The following is a 21,760-nucleotide window of genomic DNA, read 5'->3' on the forward strand; positions in this document are numbered from 1 at the left end:
TCATGTGCCAGATGCCTTCATATTGGGCTTGATCCTCTGAACTCTATAATGTCATATATCTGTTGGCAACAAAATGTACACACATCAATGGTGAATGCTCCAAATTCTCAGAGCAAAAGAATTGAGAAGTGTGTAAGGTGTGGTACTATCTTTTACTACTAGACTGGTCCGGGGCAGTTTAGAGTGCTATCTGAAAATCAAGCCTGGGGTGACACAAAATACAACAGAAGTAGATAGTCATTTCAGCATAACCATAGAGTCGGGCCTTCATGGTCAGAAAGGTTCATTATGTTTGGTTCAAAAAGTCATTACATCCAGTCTCTTTTGCGGTGTTGCCTTGATTTTATTAAGATAGATTTTCCAAGGAGCTGGAAAACCAACACGTGTTTCAATTCAACCATCATGTTGCCAAGGTAGAAATTCTGAGTATTACATCTCACTTTCAGTGCCAGTTGAGGATGTGGGTGGAGCCAATTGAATAAGTGGGTGAAGCCACTGAAGGAAGTGGGTGGAACCAGGAAAAGTGGGTGTGGCCTCCTACAAAAATTTGAGCACCTGGACTTAAAATTTTACAAACTAAGCACTGCACACACATACATAGACAACTCCATCACAACGAAGTAAGAACCCACTTCCGCTCTAAGAGCCCCTTCAATCCTTCAATCTCTATCTGTCTCATAGCGCTTGGCCCTGTGCAGCGCTGCGCAGCCTTTCGGCTAAATTCGTGCCATAGAAATAGTATAGACATCCCGAATCCAATGGATTTTTAAATTAAATCTAAATTGTTCAGCTGGCCAGTGCTCCTTCCGTACATCTCTCACAGGTGCGGCATTCAGTGACGCAGACACACCGCGCGCAGTCTCCCAGCTGCAGCGGGAGCATGCGCTTTCTTGCTTAACTGCAGAATGAAGAGGAACAAATACTGTCCGACGTGCAGCGCTGGGGTAAACGCCGAGTGTGTCAGGCAAACCCAAATCGTGTAATCGAGGCCGCCTAAAACTAGGTAAAAAAAAAAATCTTCATTACATGCGAAAAAACATCCCGATTGCAGTTGTGAAGATGTCAAAACATTTGGCCTAGCCTGTATGTCTGATAAACACTAAACGGGCATCTTAGGAATGCTGATTTAAAACTAATTGGCTTTTAAAGCCTCCATGAGAAGCTTTAAGCAAATAGCCGAGCGCTCTTTGTTTCCCAGGCCTTTGTGCATGTAATCCGGATTGCAAGGCAAACCCAGCGGCCCCATTGTGCCCTGACATTGATTTATGTGCAGTCAACAGCCTGAAAGCGCGGCACAACAATTCCTACAAATTTTTCATCATAGTTAGGATAGAAAAAATGAAACAGGCAATGCAGTGCTTGATCCTTTAGGAATTCGTCTGATTTTGTTCCAAATGCTCACTGCCACCCTTCTTTCCACAGGAACATTAATCCGCTCCTGGGGAAATGGTGCATGTGCACAGATTCTGGGAACAGCCTCGGACCCCCGATTTCTGATTAGCAACACTTCTGTGCGGCTGCATTTAGGGTTAGCTAGGGGATACAGTTCCTGCCCCTGTGCTGTTAATCACTATACTGTACTATAAGACCAGTGGTCGAAGTGGGGGAAAAAAAGTAGGGGAACTGTGGGCGGAGAATCAGAGGGCGGGAATAACCCAATGATTGGATCAGTGGGCGGAGCCAGAGGTTTGTCCAGAATGCCAATTTTTAGTATTTGTTTGCCATTTCATTGCCCAGTTTAATCAACCAATGGATACACATGATTATTTAAGGTAATAATGAGTTATTGACATTAAAACACATTCACAAAGTGGATAGGCTTCTAATCAAAGAATGTCCCAAATACGATAAAATGTGGAAGCACAAGCCATTTGTCGCCAAACCATGGAGTTTGTCATCAGCACTTCTCCCTTTTTCCACAATAGCAGTTCAAACATGAATGGCAAAATATCCTAGTTTGCAAATGTTTTCTATATAATTATGGCTCTGCCATATTTGCCTCCTAATGCAAGATATGCTGCATGATCTGACCATTTAAACTAATACATTGTTTATAGCTCAAACGTATAAAAAGTTAATACAAAAATGTGACTTGTTTTGCTGCAGAGTGGATGGCTTATTGCAAAGGTTGACTGCTCACCTTCCACACTGTTGCATTTGTATGTTACACTGGTACTAATAAGGCAACATCAAAGACTGTTAGCATGTGTACACGTCAAAATAATAAAATATCAGAAAATATACTGCATTACACTGCAGTCTTTTTTTTAATGCATAGTGTAGTCAACACTGCAGCATAATTTTGTCCTCCTTTGCTGCATAATTAATTTCAGTGGCCCTACAGCAAGCAGCACATGTTAAAAGTGCTTGTGAATGAAGCAGAGAGACTGTGAAGTTTGCGAACTTAGTTTGGTGTGCGTGCAATTTCTGCATTGCCAATCCCTGGTGAGTTACAGCTACTACTTCTGAAACAAGTCCAATGGAGGTACCTTTGGGTGAGGTGGACTGGCCTCAAGGGCAGGGTCGGCGTTAGCACTGGTGGTGCCCTGTGCATTAAGGTTTTTTATTGCCACCAAATGACCACCTCCACCACGGATTCCCTCACTACCACTCTTTAACAGTGCCCCTCAAGTCTCCATAACCACACTCTTTCTCAGATGCATTTAATTTGCTTTACAGTGCCACTCATACCAGTGTAGGGTGTCAGAGCACTTTGCATCACACACACTACTCAGAGACAATCAATATGTGTGTAAATCACTGTTTAGAAAATGTTACATAAGACTAAGGACTACAAGGTGTAGGAGTCACATGACAACCATACTAGTAGGCCGTATAGTTTAATAGTGATTGGTCTGGAGAAACACAAACTCAGAATTTAAAACATAATACCATGGTTGGGGGTTCTCTTTAATAATCAGAATTGATTTCTGTCCAAAAGAACACTTTTTGCAACATTAGGATAATCAAAGACTGGGGGAAAAACATAACTCTCTCATTTACACCTTGCAGTTTGTATGCAGCTCTTAGATAAAAGTTAATAGCTCACTGTTCTATGTTAGGATTTTAACTTATAAACTGCAAGTAACAAAAGGATCTCACTGACAAAAGCAGTAGCCCACTGACCTATTTACATTATGTGCACTCTGTGATCTGCATGGTACATGTTCTTTGCAGCAGGCACATTAACCGTCTGAGCTACCTTTCCATGAATCAAAACTTCCACTAGACAAAATGATCTCTCTCTAGGAAGAACATTAAACACCAGAGTCATCATGACATTTTTATTGTTGCCAACAATTGCTGGAGGCCAGGAAGTATGGCAGCAAGCGCTTTTAAAACCTTAATATACTTTCAAACATAATGCCTCCGCCCAAAGTCAGCACCCGGTGCAGTCACACCGGTTGCACTGCCCTAGAGCTGGCCCTTCTCAAGGGTCCTGTGACCACAGTGACAGAGTCACTGTTGTTCTAGGCTGTGCTGCTTCATAGGCCTGCCCGCAAGACTGGAGGTGAACTTCAGTATGGATTGTGGTGGACAAACCTTGAAGGTTAACCCACACTTGCTACTGCTAGGGTCCACCTGCTGGTGCTAAGACACCAGGGCTTCTAAGGTCTTGCACAGCCTTCTAAGGTCTAGCATGTGATTGTGCTCTCTCAGAAGAGTGGTCTGGTGGACTGGCTATTAAGGCTGAATCTGGTTCCCCAGTTCCAAATTCAGCAGCTCTGGCCATAGTGCCACATACTCTCCCCCACTGAACACCATACTGCCCCACTGAGAAAAACTCACACTGCCTTCAACTACAACCCAATTGCTGCCGCTATAAACACCTGAATGTGGCTCAATTTAAATGACGCACTAGACAAGAGCAATATGCGGCCTACAAAAAAACAGTAACAACAGCCTGGAAAAAGCAAACACTCCTAGGGAATGCAAAATGTAGCAAACCATGTGAAATGTAAGCAGGGACAACATGGTTACCTTAACGCTTTTACACTCACTATTCAGAAATCAGTGAGTGCTTTTGCCTGAAAAGTTAAGGACATGACTACAGGGCCCTGAATGGACCCATTTCAATGTCCATTGCTTATATCCTTACAAAACGTAAGCAGTATGGTAAAAAGACCACATCCCTGGACGCAGAGCCGCAGTACACATTTTGTTTATCAATCGACACTTTGCAGTACCTCCAGGATTGGTGCACTAGTTGCAAGCCCAGGGAAAACAAAGACAAGAAAACAAAAATAGCGCTTCATTGGCAAACTCTGTAAAAGTGGCGCTAATGTGTTTGGGTGTGAATAAAATCAATCTGGCCAGTTTGCTACCACTCTGTCTTACTTTATTTAGTTATTTTTCATATTTTTAACCTTTTATTACAGATGCTGCACTTTGGAATTAAAATACAAAATTTTCACCAAAAATGTTTTTCTTTTTTGGATCCATTTCACAGGGGAGCAAATAAAAGAAAGGAGAGGAAAGAGAGTGAGAACCCCGTCATAAAGTCACGGTTTTCAGTAAGAGAAGAACTGCTAGACAGAAAGAGAGGGAAGAAGGCAAGAGTGTGGGGGGGGGCAGCTGAAGCAGCAGAGTAGAAGTGGACACTGTATTTTTCTTCTCTGGGCAAGAAGGAAAATACAGAGTTCTGTTACTTCTCTACCGCCCGTCCTCGAACCCCAGGAACGCCGAGCTTTATTTATAGGCGATTGTGATTTCTTGCGTCCTGGGACGCATTTTCAAAATAAAAAAGTAGGGGAACGGAATCCTTGGAATTGAAGAAGTAGGGGCACGCCGTGCCCTGCGAATCCCGCCCACTTCGACCACTGTATAAGACAGCCATAATTGTGTTGACGCCACACCTGCGGCCCCGATGATTTTATTTATTTATTTTTAAAGTTTTATATAGCGCTAGCTTGACCCGTAGGTATCAGAGCGCTCATACATACATACTGTAAAGAAAATAAACAGACGGAAATTGTATTACATAGTAGGTAGGCAGTAAGGAAGCAAACCAGGGATAAAACAAATACAGCATGGAAGATAAGGTGGTTAACACAGTCCGGTCACCAACTATCCTTGAATGTCTAGAGAGATTTGTAAACTCAGATATTGAAGCCTAGGTTAGTTGACGTTGGTCAGGAAAGTATTTGTTAAGGAGATGGATTTTCAGGTCCCTTTTCAAAGAGGAGAAGGAGGGGTTGCATCTGAGGACTCTAGGGAGAGCGTTCCACATCCTGGGAGCGTTGCCAGAGAACGATCGGTATTATGTGGTTTTCTTTTTCAGCTTCGGGGGAATAAGAAGGAGTGAGTTGGAGCTTCTCAGCATTTTGGATTGACCTGCTCTTGCCAGTTTGTTGTTCAGGTAGTTAGGGACCGGAGAGTGAAGGGTTTTGTGTGTGATGCAGGCCAGTTTGTAAATACACCTCCCTTCCATGGGAAGCCAGTTGAGGAAGTTGAGAGCTGGAGTGATGTGTTCAAATCTTTTTACTCCAGATACAAGTCGAGCGGCCATGTTCAATACTGACCTAAGAGGGGCTAGGTGAGCTTTTGGAGTCCCTGTTAGGATGGCGTTCCCATAGCCGATTTTAGAGAGAACTAGGGATTGGACTACTGTCTTGAGGTCATCATGGGGAAGAAAAGGTTTCAATTTCTTGAGGTGTTTTAGAGAAAAAAGAGCACTTTTTGCAGAGTTTTTGATGTGGGCCTCCATAGATAAGTTCTTGTCAAGGGTGATGCCTAGAGACTTAACTGAGTCGAATAGGACGATGGGGCAGTTTAGGGCGACCAGATTCTTGAGCTACTCTTGGATTGGACGATGGTTGCTTTTTGGAGAGAATAGGATTAGTTCTGTTTTATCTGGGTTGAGCTTTAAGTGGTTAGCGATAGGGCACTCCCGAGCCTTGCTGGAGCTGCGTCACGCTTGCGACGCAACTCCAGCAATGTGCCACCTTTACGGCAGCAGATGCGTCATGCATCTGTCCATTTTTGCCCCTTTGTGCGCCGCATTGTAAATGCGGCGCATCCATGGTGGCGGAGCCGTGACGCACAATAAATGGCGCATCCCTGCTGATATGCAGGGATGCACCAGTTATTGTAAATCTGCCCCTTGGTATTCGTCAAAGACCTTAATGCTCTTCTTTGTGCAATCCACCTAGCTCGACCCCATTCCTTGTGCATGGTGACTTTAGTTTCCGGTTTCAACTAAACATCCTAAATGTGCTTTCTTTTTCTTTCTCTCATTCATTTCCTTTCCTAAACTCTTCTTTTTCTTTTTCTTTTACTCTCTCAATTACAGATCATCTGCTCCTTTCTTTTTCCTTTTTTAATTCCACTGCTCTCCCCCACTATTCAATGCAACATCCTTCCTTCACATGAATCTTTCAACTGATCATGATTAATTTTACTTCTCCTGTCCTGTCCTTCCTTTTATTTTTATTTTTTAATATTTTTGTTAGACTTTTATCTTTTTAAGCACAGCAACATCACAAAATAATCATACAGAAATCAACTGAGATATGTACATACTTTAACAAATAGGATGAGAAAAGAGGAAAAAGGAATCATCGACAAAGAACAAGAGCTGAGACAGAAATACGGCAATAATAAGCCCAGATAAAATGACAGCTGTGATTATTACAGGAAAAGATCCTGTTCTCCTGTTACACAAACCCCATCCTAGGGCCGCCAATGAGGAGGGAGTGGAGAATGCTGATCTCTACTGATTTTCCTTCCAGCTATGGATGGGTCCCCATATGCGTTTACCAAGCAATCTCCCCCTTTTACCCTTCTTCGCATAAATACCCTTCTCAAGATTATAAGTTGACAACAGCCTAGCGAGCCATTGTTGGAAGGTTGGAGCTGCTTTGTCCAACCACGCTGAGGCAATGCAGATACGCAGTACTGCCATAGCCATAAAAAGGAAGTATTGTGATGGATCTTGCTTGTCTTCACTATTTATCCCCAGCATTATTATAGACGGAGTGAGGCAGATTTTAGTTTCTAAAGTTCTATCAAAGAATGATTCTATCGCACTCTACAGGGCCTGCAGCTGGGGGCATGATGCAAACATACGTATTATTTCAGAGTCCGTACTATCGCATCGAGGGCATCTAGTGCCCGTCCCTCCCCCCATTGCGTTGTCCTTGCAGGCGTACAGGGAGTAGATTGTTTTATACTGTTGATCTTGAAGTCCTGCGGAGCATAAAACGGTTTGACCTAGTTCTAGTGAATCTCAAAAGCAATCTTGATCTACATCAAGTTTATCTACCCATTTCTTTTCGTATTTTTCAAGATCGTTGTTTTTCAATTCAGAAAGCTCAGCATAGATCCTCCATATAGTACAATCTTTCCCACCCATAATGACGTCCATAATTCTATTTTTATCAAATCCACAGAGCCCTCCCTTTTTCCGCCTAGAAAACTTCGAATTTGAAGATATTTAAAAAAATTCCTTTTATTAATACCATAGCTGTTCTGTATATCTGAAAACTGCCGAATTCCATGCGGCCCCATTAGATCGCCCACTTCTCGGATTCCACATCTTCCCCATTCCGCCATTATTGTGTCTGCAAAGATTTTCCCAGGAAGGGTTGTATTCCTACATAACTGAGTGTAACCATTCAGCCTCCCGAGACCACTTTTTTTGCGAAATGCTGTCCAAACCTTATATGCAGCCATCAGGGTTTTAAACCTGGTTCTTTTAAAGTAGCTGGGGTCAGTATATTTAAGAAAGCAATTCTCCGCTTCCCCGCCAATCAAAATAGAATACATGTCGACTGATCCAGTCTTAACCTGTGGAAAGACACGTCCCCACCAATCAATCCACACATATATTGAAAGGCTGCCACCCAATAATACATTCTGAAATCGGGAACTGCCCATCCTCCCCTTGCCCTTGTTAAGGACATATAATGTAATGCCCTCCTAGTTTTCCCATGTGCCCAAATGAACCTGTTAACTAAATGCTCCAGTGCTGTAAACCATTTGCCCTCAAATTTGAGTGGGATCGCCCTAAAGAGGTACAACATTTTGGGTAAGAGGATCATTTTCACAACATTGCACCACCCTACTAGCGATAGGTGTATATTATGCATTCTGTTGAGATCTTTTTTAGCTTTAGGTATTATTGGCTCAATGTTTCTATCTACCGTCTAACCCAAATCCGCCGAAATGTTGATCCCTAAATAGACAGCTGAGTCCACAACACGCATATCGTTGCACACATCCCCCAAATTCTTGATTATCTGAGTCTTAGACCCATTTAGCGCGTATCCTGACACGCAGCCAAAGGCTTGAGCTTCTAACTCCACCACAATTAGGGCATTTGCAAGAGATGGAGTCACAAGAGCGATGTCGTCTGCATACTCCAAAGTTTTATATTCTAAACCATGAAACTTTATAGGGGGAATGCCACCATTTGCCTCCAACCTCCGAATTAAGGGATCAATATAGATCGCGAAGAGCAATGGTGAGCATGGACACCCCTGACATGTACCGCGCTTAATTTGCAGAGATGCCGTATATCCTCCATTAACTCTGAGTAGGGCAGTCGGGTCTTTATACAGAGCCTGGACTGCTTTAACAAATCCCCCCCCGATGCCAGTCCACTTCATAGCTGCCCAGAGATAGTCCCAGGAGACCCGGTCAAATGCCTTTTCTGCATCCATCAGCATGACTGCCATGGGTTCTCCTGAGACTTCAGCGGCATCGAAGAGAGTGACAACCCTGCGGACTTGCTGCGTAGTTCCTCTCCCTGGGATGAAGCCGTGCTGACTGGAGTTAACCATCTTACCTATAACCTTGCTAAGCCTGGTTGCCATGGTTTTAGATTTTTTTTTGCAGCATCACAATTCATTAGGGTTATTGGCCTATAAGACCCTGGTTCTCTAGGTGGTTTCCCTTTAAAAATGTTTTATTATGTCGGCCCCTGCCCACGAGTCTGGAACAGAGGTATCCATCTGGGCCTGTTGTATTGTTTCAACTAAGTCTGGTCCGATTTGCCTCCTCAAAAACTTTATAAAATTCAAATGGAATCTGATCGGGCCCTGCGGCTTTGCCAGATGGAAGGCTACTCAGGGCAGTAAAGATCTCTTCGGCAGTCAAAGGTGTTTCCAACGCCTCCCTATCTCCATCGGTGATTGTTGATGTAAGAATTTCACTAAGATACAATTGGATTTCCAAAGAGTCTATCGGCTGTTCTTCATTATATAAGTTGCCATAGAATTGTCTAAATATCTCTCAGATCCCATCCGGGTCATTAACTATACCCCCCTTTCCGTCCAAGATCTCCTTGACCTCCCCAATAGCCTTTTTCGGGCTCATGCGGAACGCTAATGTATGCCCAACCCGTTCGCTGAGCTCATAGCATTGTTCCTTTCTTGCCAGGAAAATAGCGGCTGCTTTATTAGCTATAAGCTCCTGAGCTTCAGATTTTGCCAATATCATTTTGAGCATAGCCTGATCCAGAGGTACCCCCAATGTAATTGCAGCATTCAGCTCCTCCTCTGCGTCAGCAACTGCCTGGTATAATTTTTTGGATATTAATTCCTCTTGTTTCTGTCTATGTAGACTAAAGCTCAGCGTCTCACCTTGTATGCAAGTTTTAAAAGCATCCCAAGCCACCCCTGAGCAAGTACTTCCTCCTTGATATCCCAGAAGCCCACTATCCATTCCTTCATATGCTGCACATATCTTGCCTCTCTCAGCAGCCCTCTCTCAAAAGTCCATACGCGCTCAGGCCTGCTTCCCCTCGCAATATCTACTGTTAAGACTATAGGGTTGTGGTCAGAGATGATCCGGGGTAGTTTCTCAATCTGACACCTCGACATCAGTGAGTTAGATGCAAAAAAAGTAATCAAGCCTAGCAAGCACCTTATGAGGAGCCGAGTAGTAAGTGCTACAAAGATCCTTGGGTTTCAATAGTGCCCACACATCTGCAAGGGAGTTATTCCGGGCCAGGTTAGAGATCACTTGGAAAGTCCTTTTATTTCGACCCATATATCGGTCCCCAGTCTCTGTCCATAACCCCCCCATCCCATTTATATTAAAGTCTCCACTCATGATAACTGGTGTAGACCAGGAGGCTAGCTCTACGTCTAAGAATTCAAATATGTCAGGGTCGTCCTCGGTGGATCCATACACTGAACACAGAGTGAACGTCTCACCACTTATCACACACTCCACCAAGACCCATCTGCCCCACTGATCTTCCATCTTTCTCTTGACTGTGATATCACTCCGCCTAGAGAGTATGGCAACCCCTCTGGTTTTAGCCCTCTGATTAGCATTCGCAATCACATGGAACCCCAGCTGCTCCATTAGACTCCCCCTTGTACCCTCTGTGTACGTCTCTTGCAGGCATAAGAAATCCAACCGCATTGTTCTCAGAATTGCTGAAAACCGTTGTCTTTTAATCTGATCATTCAAGCCACATACCTTAACTGAGGTGATTCGTATACTCATTAGTGCACATCAAACATCTGTCCCAACCATTTATCCTTAAATTCTATACTTGGGTTTCCTGCCTTCATTTCTAAATTCCCTCTTTCTTCGTTTTTTGTTGCTTTGTTACACCTCTTGTGTCCCCCCAAAAATCTCACATACCGTGCTGTGCTATACCCTAACCCCCCCAAACTCTCCAGTAGCCCCCCCAGCCCTCAAGACCCTCCCCCAAACCACCCACCTCCCCCTTACATGCAAATAGGTCAGCGATTACCTATGTGCGGCAGCTGGAGCCCGCAGCCAAGTTGCACCCCCATGCTCTCCTTGGTCCCCCCTGAAAATACTCCTGTATTGGCTATTCGTCCAGCCGTCAAGCAGTTATTCATTAACCATACCTATGTGAGCATCATCTTGCTCGGCCCGAAATTACCAGCAATTACAATAGCCAACATCATATTGTCATATATACATATTCATATTGACAGCGCGGTCAGACCCCTCCATTACCCCCCTTTTTTTTCTCTTAATTCAATCATGTATACTTGTGCCTTAATCTCCGAGAAGAACATTCAGACTTGACCCTTGACTATTACTTTGAGCCGGGCTGGATACAGTAGATAGGCCTTACATCCCATCCCTGAAAAGGAGCAATCAACTTTCTTAACCTCCACCTCCTTTCTACGGTGGCATGGCAGAAGTCTGGGCGGGCGAAGAATGTTCTGCCCTCAAATGATCATCTGGCATCCGGCCTTGCTTTATTCATAATTGCCTGCCTAAAGAGATAATTGCCGACGTACACAAGGATCGCCCTAGGCCTGTCGCCTTGAGTCGCTGCATGTCCTTTCCTTTGAGTCAGAGGAAATCGATGTGCTCGCTGCACCCCAGTCTTCCAGTGCCATGAGGCCAGATCAGGGAAAGCCCCCTTCAACAGAGATGTTACAAAAGCCATGATATCCTCTCCCTCGACCCCTTCTGCCAATCCCAGGAATCTGATGTTGTTCCTTCTCTGCGAGCCACCACTGGACATCCTCCGCCAGCTTCTCTTGTGTCTTGTGTAAATGCCTGCCACTTTTTGACCTCATCCTCTAATCTTCCAGTTCTCTCCTCCACATGAGTAACCTTGTCTACCATATCATCATATAGCTTATTCACCTTTCTAAGTGAGCCCTTTAGTTTCTTGGTTGCCTGTTTCGCTCTTCGGCTTTCTGACCTGGCCTCCCCCTGCATCTGTTTAAACGTAGTATAAACTAGGTCAAGTGAAGGGGTCTGCGCTGCACTGCTCGAATTATTATGCCCATCATGATCATTTATAGTTCTATCAGCCTGGTATAGCTGAGTAGTGGATGAATAATCCCATACGAGCTTTCTAGCTGTGGCAGTGTCCGTTTGAGAAGAGCTCACTGTAGACTTCGTTTTAGATTTAGACCTGTGTTTATGAAAGACGGCCCGATGGGCAGTGGGTGCTCTCCTGTCCTTTCTAATGTAAAGATTTCTTTTTCTGACTAATATTTTTAAACAGTTCTATTGGTATACACTTTCACAATAAAAACATTGGCTAAATACGCCATCAGGTAAAAATTAGGACCAGATCTAAGAAATTGTAAACAAGAATATAAAATTGTGGGGCAAGAAAGAAGAAATTAGAGCCATAGGATGCAGGTCCAAACGGTAATGCATTTGTCAATTTGATCTCTTGTTTTGTACAACAAATTCTCCATAGAGATTAGCTGCAGGATGTTAGTATGTTCCATTCCAGATCATTCAATTTATATTTGGTCTTCAAATTTCTGGCTAATCTCAATATTTTTTAATACCATATCCATTGGCTTGATACTGCTTATCCAAATGAGCTTTTTTCTAAAGCCCCTCTATTACTACACCATCATTGGCCTCGGCAACTTGAACCGTCTACCCGATTGCCACATTTCATTTACTTGTAAGTCCTTAGTAAAGTGTAACTACCTGTACCCAGGGCCTGTAAATATAATGTGACTAGTGGGCCTGAGGCACTTAGTGTACCACCCACTTAAGTAGCCCTTCCAACATGTTTTAGACTTGCCACTGCAGCCGGTGGGTGCAATTTTAGAGTGCCATTTTGACCTGGCAAAATAAACCTTTTGACAGGTCTAAGCTTCCTATTTAATACATATAATTCACCCTTAGGGTACACCCTATACAGCCCTTGGGCCACAGAGAGGTGTTTTTAAACAATTGGGCATAGACTTTTAACTTTTAAATGTCCTGGTAGTAAAACACTCCTACAGTTGTTTTTCACTATTGCAAGGCCTGTCTATCATAGGATAACATTGGGTTACTGCAGGAAGGTGACACTATATATACCATACCAAAGTAAGGTATAGAGTGCACAGAGTCCAGTGGCTCCCTAGAGACTTTACAGATGCTAAAGTAGATAATACTAATACTCTCTTATGTGGTAGTGTGGGTGAGCAGTAAGGCTTATCAGAGGGCAGTGCTAAGCATTTGTTGTACATGCACAGGCAAGAAATGATTACACACACTAAATGACTCAATCTGAGACCAATGGTTGGTAAAAATATTTCTTTTACCACATTCATTCAATAGAACCAAAGATACTTTGTTGCAGTAAAATACGTTTTGCAATAGCACTGTTTTTCAATGTAAAAAGTGGACACAGTGCATTTTTCAATTAGCACAATGTTATTTTCTGGGAGGAAACGCAATCAGCAATATGAAGGTAAGTAAACGATTTACGATATTGAGCTTTTAGATGAAGAATCAGTACCAGGAAAGGTTCAGCTAAGTGATCTCACTGCACAACCAGCGGCTCTGGGCTAGGTGCAGAGGTCAGACTTGGGGTCTGGTGCCAATGTTATCCAATCGAGAAAGAGGGCAATCGAAGTGGTACTACTAGCAGGTGAGTAGCATGGTTTTAGAACCCAGTCTCTTGGGCTTAAAGTAAGCACGGGGGTCATAAGGCAGCACCAAACTTACATCTCCAGCAGCACAGGGGTGGCTAGGTGCAGAGTGCCAACACAGCATTGGGCGCCCAATTCAAAACAATGTGGAGTCTCGAACTTGGAAAAAGGCTGCAGGCTCAGACCAGGAGGCCAATCAATGGAAACCGGCAGCTGCACTGTTAAATTAGGATACTTTGGAGTGTCGGGACACCGTCAGTAGGTCTCCACAAGGTCCAGGGGCTCTGGATGCAGGGGTGTTCTTTGGGGTTGGAAATCATCTTACCAGTGCCATCGTTGCTTGGGGGGCTGGTGGTGCAGAGGCTGCAGTCGTTGACGTGGAGTCCAACAGGGGTCAATCCACGAGGGACTCTTGCTCAGGCTCGCTGGGGGACCTTTTCTAAACCGGTGGGCCTCTTGCACTCAGGCATGGGCGTCGGGTGAAGAGGTGGTTGACTTTGCGGTTCCACAGGCAGCGCACTAGTCTTTAAAGTTGTTTTTTCTTCTGGACTGACAGCCTCTGTCCATGGGAGATTAGGAGTCTTTGTAGAAGGCAGGTAGTCCCCCATGGTTCTGGAGGTTGTTGCACTGTGGGACGAGTCACTCCCTTGTAGCAGGATCTTTGAAGGCCGCAGACAGACCAGTAGGGCTGGGGCCAAGTCCATTGGTGTCTTCAGTCTTTGCTGCTGCATGGCTCTTCTTTGTCCAGTAATCTGAGAATTAAGGTTTAGGGGTGTCTCAAAATACTCAATTTAGGGGTGTCACAGGGGTTAGAAGGTAGTAGCCAATGGGCTACTTACCTTTAGGGTTACTACACCCTTTGTATGTCCACTTCCTCTGGGGAGGGTGCATACCCCTAACCCTATTGGCTAGAATTCTCCAAAACAAAATGAAGGAATTTCAAAGGATGGAATCACTACAGCACAGGGCACCATCGGGGTGGTCCTGGCTTGGAGGGGGCACACCTCTCTTGTTCACTAATTTTCCTGCTAACCTTGCTTCCAAAAGTGGGACTTGGTCAGGGGGGTGGGCATCACCACTAGCTGGAGTGGCCCTGGTCAGCATACCAAAGAGCAGGAAGCCTTTGAGGCTCATCACCTTTCTATGCTGTTTCTGCTTGGGGGTAGATGTGAAGCACCTCCACCCAGAGCAGCCTTTGTTTCTGACCTATGAAAGCAAAAGACTCCTACCCCGTGGGGTCAGAAACATCTCTAGAGGTGGTAGGCTGGTGCAGTCAAGTCATGCACACACTAGTGGTTTGGTAGGTTTGCTGGGGGCAGCTCTGAGGTGCCCTCTGAGTGCATTTATGAATGAATCCAACACTGGCATCAGTGTGGGCTCATTAATCTGAGATGTTTGGTACAAAACATGTTGGAATTCAGTGAAGCCTTCATGGAGCTGTGGAATGCGTAGTGACAAGCTCCCAGCCCATGTACTAGGTATGGCTTCACCCTGCCCTTATAATGTCCGAGAATAGGCTTAGACATTATAGGGGCATATCTGCTCATGCAGTTATGCCCTCGCTTGAGGTATGGTGCACCCATCCTTAGGGTTATAAAGCCTGCTGTAGGGGTAACGTACTTATGCATCTTGCAGGGCTGGTAGGCCTGGCATAAAAGTGATGTGTGCCAGGTTGACTCTTCACTTTTATCTGCACCAAAACACGCAGGCTGCAGGGGCAGTGCACATGTGTGTGGTGAGGGGCTCTTAAGGTGGCTAAATACATGCTGCAGCCCTTAGAGACCTCCTCTCTTCTCACACTGGTACCTTTTACAAGGGACTTATTCCTGGGCCTGAGGTGTGCCAATTGTGGAAAAAAGGTACAGTTTTGGTAAAGAACACAGGCACTGGGAACCTGGTTAGCAGAAACCCAGTTCACATTCGGTCAAAAGATGCATCAGAGTCAGGCAAAAAGTGGGGGTAATCATGCCAAAAAGTTACGTTCTTACATTTAGTAAGTGATAACTTTTAGTTGTGAACAGGTAGGAAAGTTGAGTTTGGTCTCTTAAGAATTGTAATTAAAAACTCTCTTTAATTGTAAAGTTGTTTTTTAAGTCACAATTCTGAAAGTGCTGCTTTTAATTGTTTCTAATGTTGTTGTCCCAACTATTTAGTGTCTGCAGCCTGTACCCTGGGTCACATGACTAGGTGCAGTTGATAGCTGGTCTTTGTGAATTACTTCAAGACAGTGGGGAATAGGTGCGGGCAGGAAGGGTCATTTTTGACATGCTGGGGGGATGAACTGTCACCTGCCAAACTTACATATCACAAAGGCTCTGCCTCAGCACACTCACAAAGGGTTTCACACTAGTCTCTTGTGCCCAGAGACAAGCTGAGGCCATGGCAGGAAGGGATTGCAACTCTCTAGAAACATCTACTGCTACAAAGCTTACACCAAGGATACATAGTGGACCCTCAGACCAGACTCTTCAGTACACCTCTGGACTTGTGTGAAAGACTCAGAAGGACTGCTTTGCTGCTCTGCTGCAAGAAGGACTGCTTCTTTGCGGCCCTCCTACTCTGCTGTCCTACTGCCTGAGTGAGAAGGACTGGACCTGCATTTTAATCAGAGTGACTCCAAGGGTTTGTTGGCTGTCCTCCTGATCAGATTCAGGAACAGAAATGGTTCCAACCAGCTGGAACGCTGAACCTGGACTCTGCCTGCTGTGAGTCTTGCCCCTCAAGTGGTGCCACCACCGTTCTGGACCCTTGGAAGTGGGCCTGAAAGTGCTCTGTCAGCCCAGCTGTAGTCTTAGCAAAACCAGCACAGCCCAACGCATGGCCTCACAGCTCCATATCGGAACCGCCGCTGCACGATACATCCCTGACGCAGGACTTCACATATCAGCCAGCAGCTCCTGAGAATCTTAGCTGCATGAAACTTCCTCAACGCAAGACCTTGCATTGCAACCCCAAAGCTGCTTAGAACTGCTGCTGCGCGTCGCAACATGGTATCTCACGATGCTCTAAAACCAGGATTTAAAGTACTTTGTTCAGCGGGCCAAGCTTACTCCGTGCCCAGCCAGGGCTCTATCGTGGTCGGCCTGAACTTGTGACTTTGTACCAGTACAGCTCAACCAGATAACCACAGGTGAAGCATTGTGCCTTTAAGCACTACATTTAGGTACATAATTAAAATTGCATATCTCCGGTTCATCTGTTTGTTTTTTGTTGTTTTAGTCTGAAATTTTAGATTACATTTTACTCTGTTTTTCTGTGTTGGATTTTTCTTTTGTTGTGTTTTCACCTTATCTCCGTTTGAAGTGCTACATAAATACTTTACACATTTCCTTTAAGTTAAACTGACTGCTTTTGTGGCAAGTAAACAGAGGGTTAAGCACAGGTTAATTTGGGGTTTGCTTGTGTTTCACCCTGACAAGAATTGTGGTTGCTACTTGAGTAGGGTTTCACACCCTTCAACCAATTAAAACAAGTTCCGACACTTCATGACAGGTGCAGAGACTTAACTGCTCTTCTCTCTGTTTGTTAACCACCCCGCAGTCATTTAGTTATGCTAACCGGAAGTGGGGGGGGGGGGGCAGTAGAGATGGAAAGTACAGGCTTGACAACGGAATTATGATATACCTTGCTGAAGAGATATGAAATTGGTATAATGACAATAATCTATAACGCAGTAATGTGTAAATGTGGTCACACCAACAATTTCTTTAAGTTAAATGGCAGTATGGGTTATGTAGGAGCTGTTAGCAAAGTAGCTTTAAAAGGTGTACTTTACTGAGGCAGTGTGGAAACTATGGTGAAATAGGACCATTACTGGGATAAGTAAAACCTGGTAGTATCAGCCTGATAGGTGAAGAACTCCCAGTCTGCTATTTAACTGATATTCCAATTGTATAATGAGATATACATTCTAAAACATGGTACTGTCCAAAAAACATCGGGCCTCTGGTGCCCCCAAATAGAGAGCACCAGAGGTTCGATCATATGCTTGCATCCGATTTTTGTATTTATGTTGTGTGATACGTGTTTTTATTTATTGACTCGTTATCTCAGCATGCACTATATTTCAACGGAGCAACCAACTTCTTTGTGGTGCAATTTGTGAATGATTATGAACACTTTTTGCACCTACATGGGTGAAAGTGATGCCAACAACAGCTTGATCATTCACTGTGTAATGGCTGAATCTGTGGTGTCTTCTTATTGGAGGTGGGCTTAAAATGGTAACTAGACATAATATCGAAAAAAAAATATCGAGTAGCCAGAATATCGAGTTTTAAATATCGAATGGACAGAATATCGACTTGCAAAAATATAGTGGTGAAGAATATCGAAAAACAGGTAAGAAATATCGATTGCAATAATATAGAAGTAAGTAATATCGACAGTCATAATATAGTTGTTAAAAATATCGATTTTTTATAGTGTTTTAAGTGTTAGTATATGTGTTAAAAGTATGTATTATTATTGGAATGTATGTTAGAATATTTTTAAATTATTGAATTTTATGTTTTTTTATTTTTTGTAATTTAATTCCGTGGCGGGTTGTGGGTTTATAGGGGAGTAGGGTGGGAAGTAATTTAATTACAGTACATTAAATAATAATTTATAGGAATTATTAATAATTTTTAATTTAATTTTGCGTTTTACTTCTGTAGCGGGTTGTGGGTTTATAGGGGAATAGGGTGGGAAGTAATTTAATTATAGATTATTAAATAATAATTTATAGGAATTATTAATTATTTTTAATTTAATTTTGCGTTTTACTTCTGTAGCGGGTAGTGGGTTTATAGGGGAATAGGGTGGGAAGTAATTTAATTGTTATTAGTTAATTATTAATTGGTATTGCAAATTAATTGGTTGTTGATTAATTATTAATTGGTAAATAATTAGTATTAATTGGTAATTAATTTGTATTAATTGTTTAATTGATAATTATGTTAATTGTATTCATTTAATATTTGTAGCGGGCAGTGTGTTTATAGGGGAATATGGTGGCAAGTAATATAATTGTAAACAAATAATTATTTAATTTATTTGTGTATATTGTTAATTAATATATCTTTAATTTAATTTTGCATTTTACTTCTGTAGCGGGTTGTGGGTTTATAGGGGAATAGGGTGGGAAGTAATTTAATTGTTATTAGTTAATTATTAATTGGTATTGCAAATTAATTGGTTGTTGATTAATTATTAATTGGTAAATAATTAGTATTAATTGTTAATTAATTAGTATTAATAGGTAAATTGATAATTATGTTAATTGTATTCAATTAATATTTGTAGCGGGTATTGTGTTTATACGTGAATATGCTGGGAAGTAATATAATTGGAAAAAAATAATTATTTAAATAATTTGTGTATATCCTTAATTAATATATTATAAATTAATTATTAATTGGTATTATTTGCATTTATTAATGTTTGTTATTGAAAAACAATTGTTTGTTAATTAATTATTAATTGTTAATTAATTAAACAAAAATGTATTGGTATTAATAAATAATCAATTCTTGTGTGATTGGTAATTAATTGTAATACTTGTTTTTGTATTAATAATTAATTAATTTAAAAATAAAAATACATTTATTATTTTCTCTACTATTGCACTTACTTGAGTGGGAATAGTAATTTTTACCCCTACGCTATCCAACGCTTTCCCTACTGTTGCAGTCACTGGAGTGGGAATAGTAAATTTGACACTCCCGCTATCCAACACTTTCCCTACTGTTGCACTCTCTGGAGTGGGAATAGTAATTTTTACCCCTACGCTATCCAACGCTTTCCCTACTGTTGCACTCACTGGAGTGGGAATAGTAAATGTTACCCTCCCGCTATCCAACGCTTTCCCTACTGTTGCACTCTCTGGAGTGGGAATAGTAATTTTTACCCCTACGCTATCCAACGCTTTCCCTACTGTTGCACTCACTGGAGTGGGAATAGTAAATGTTACCCTCCCGCTATCCAACGCTTTCCCTACTGTTGCACTCTCTGGAGTGGGAATAGTAATTTTTACCCTCCCGCTATCCAACGCTTTCCCTACTGTTGCACTCTCTGGAGTGGGAATAGTAATTTTTACCCCTACGCTATCCAACGCTTTTCCTACTGTTGCACTCACTGCAGTGGGAATAGTAAATGTTACCCTCCCGCTATCCAACGCTTTTCCTACGGTTGCACTCTCTGGAGTGGGAATAGTAATTTTTACCCCTACGCTATCCAACGCTTTCCCTACTGTTGCACTCACTGGAGTGGGAATAGTAAATGTTACCCTCCCGCTATCCAACGCTTTCCCTACTGTTGCACTCTCTGGAGTGGGAATAGTAATTTTTACCCCTACGCTATCCAATGTTTTCCCTATTATTGCACTCTCTGGAGTGGGAATAGTAATTTTTACCCTCCCGCTATCCAACGCTTTCCCTACTGTTGCACTCTCTGGAGTGGGAATAGTAATTTTTACCCTCCCGCTATCCAACGCTTTCCCTACTGTTGCACTTACTGGAGTGGTAATAGTAAATTTTACGCGCCCGCTATCCTACACAGAAAATATTGAATATTTTTAATTAATATCACGTTAAGATATATGTATTAAATTTTTTTTTTTACTTACTTTAATTATTCATTAAGTTTACTGTTATTTAAGTATTTTTAAGTATGTGTCAGTTAATTATATGTATTATTTAATTAATTTAACATTACTTTTAAAACATTTAAAAAATTCGATATTTTGACTAACTATATTATTTACAACGATATTTTGGATTCGATATTTTTGTAATTTCCTGTTTGGAGATAGGACTTCGATATTTTGGCATTCTATATTTTGGCATCGATATTTTTGTAAGTCTATATTTTTGTAGTCGATATTATGTCAGTGATCCCTTAAAATACTTCTCAGCACAAATTCTTATTTTTTGGGGATTTGAAGTCTCAGTGGAAGAATTCTTCTTTAATGTTTTTAGATCTTCAGACGGTAATATGTATTTATTACTAAAACGTGGTACAGAACTCTTTATATTTCGTTCTTGTGCATAATTTTCCAGATCATTGCTCCATGACAAAAGGTTGTGAAGCTTGTAATTTGTGTTCATCCATTTCTTTCTTTTTGCTCAAGCAATGTGCCTCTCACAGTGCAACAAGCTTGTTTTAACCTCTCCAACAATCTTCTAGGGCGACTTGTGGCTGCGAGCTTTTCCAACGGAAAGTAACAATTCTCAAAGTAGTCTGCCCTCTTGAAGCAGTTCCTTGTATATTCAATAATTAACAATAGAATAGATGGTTTTTAAGAGCAGGTGCGTGGAAACAGACATATCTAAGAAAACAATTTTTAGCTGTGTTTTTTAGAAAGATGCAATCCGGAATCCCTTCTTGTTGGTAATTTCGAGATCCAGGAAAGATATTTTGTTCCTGACATACTTCATGGAATATTGTATGTCTGGCATTATCACATTTAAGCCCTAGAAGATTTTATAAAGTGAGTCCTCTCTATTGTTTTAGATACTAAACACTCCAGATCATGTACAGTCGTGATGTGGCAATGATATTTCTTGTGACCATATCAGTTACAGTTTCATAGCACTACTGGAGTAATATTAGAGAAAGTGCCCTGGGGGTGCAACAGGCATGTGCACCTGCTTTGTGTCCCCCTGGGGAACTTTGGCATTACAGAAGGTGCTGCAGATGATTGTGCGGCCCCTTCTGCAATACTGGTAGGCTGGAGCACATGTAGTGTCAGCGCAATCTCAAGAGCGCATTCCCTCATTTGCCTGGGGGCATGTCCCGTGCAAATGAGGGAATGTTTGCCTCTGTGCCCACGTTGTTTTATGGATAGGGTTGCCAACTGCACACTGAAACACGGAGCAGCTTTGAAGCAGCCGCTCCGTACCTCACATGAATGCGCTGCCCGCAGGCAGCACAAGGTCGCAAACTTGTGCTGCCCTAAGGGCAACTCATTCTCTGTGATACGGCACACTTTCCCTCCTTGTGCACGGTGCACCTATCTAAAGGCGCGCCGTGCGCAAACAGGAAAAATGCACCATATGTGTAATAAAAGCCCTGGTAGTGCTTTTGCACTGAAAAATAGTGCCTTTTAAAATGAAAATCCAGTGACATCAGAAGAGGTGAGCAACATTAACAACATTTGTGGTGACAAATACCTTCATTTAAATGATTCATTTACTATTTTGACTCTTGATCTCAAATGGGTCTTACAATTTATATTTCACACACTTATGAAAAAAGAAGCTCAGTTCATGACACCAAACAACAAGCTATGCTTTCATTACTGGACTCATCCCTATTGATCGAATAATAGGTGAATACTTTTTTCACATGTCCCTTATCTACAGAAAGAGGATAACTGAGAAATTAGGATCATACTTGTCCTGATGAAGAACTTTAAATAAACTATACTAACTTCATCTCCTCCA

This window comes from Triturus cristatus, chromosome 2_2 (assembly GCF_964204655.1).
Source record: "Triturus cristatus chromosome 2_2, aTriCri1.1, whole genome shotgun sequence".
NCBI classification, from domain to species: domain Eukaryota; kingdom Metazoa; phylum Chordata; class Amphibia; order Caudata; family Salamandridae; genus Triturus; species Triturus cristatus.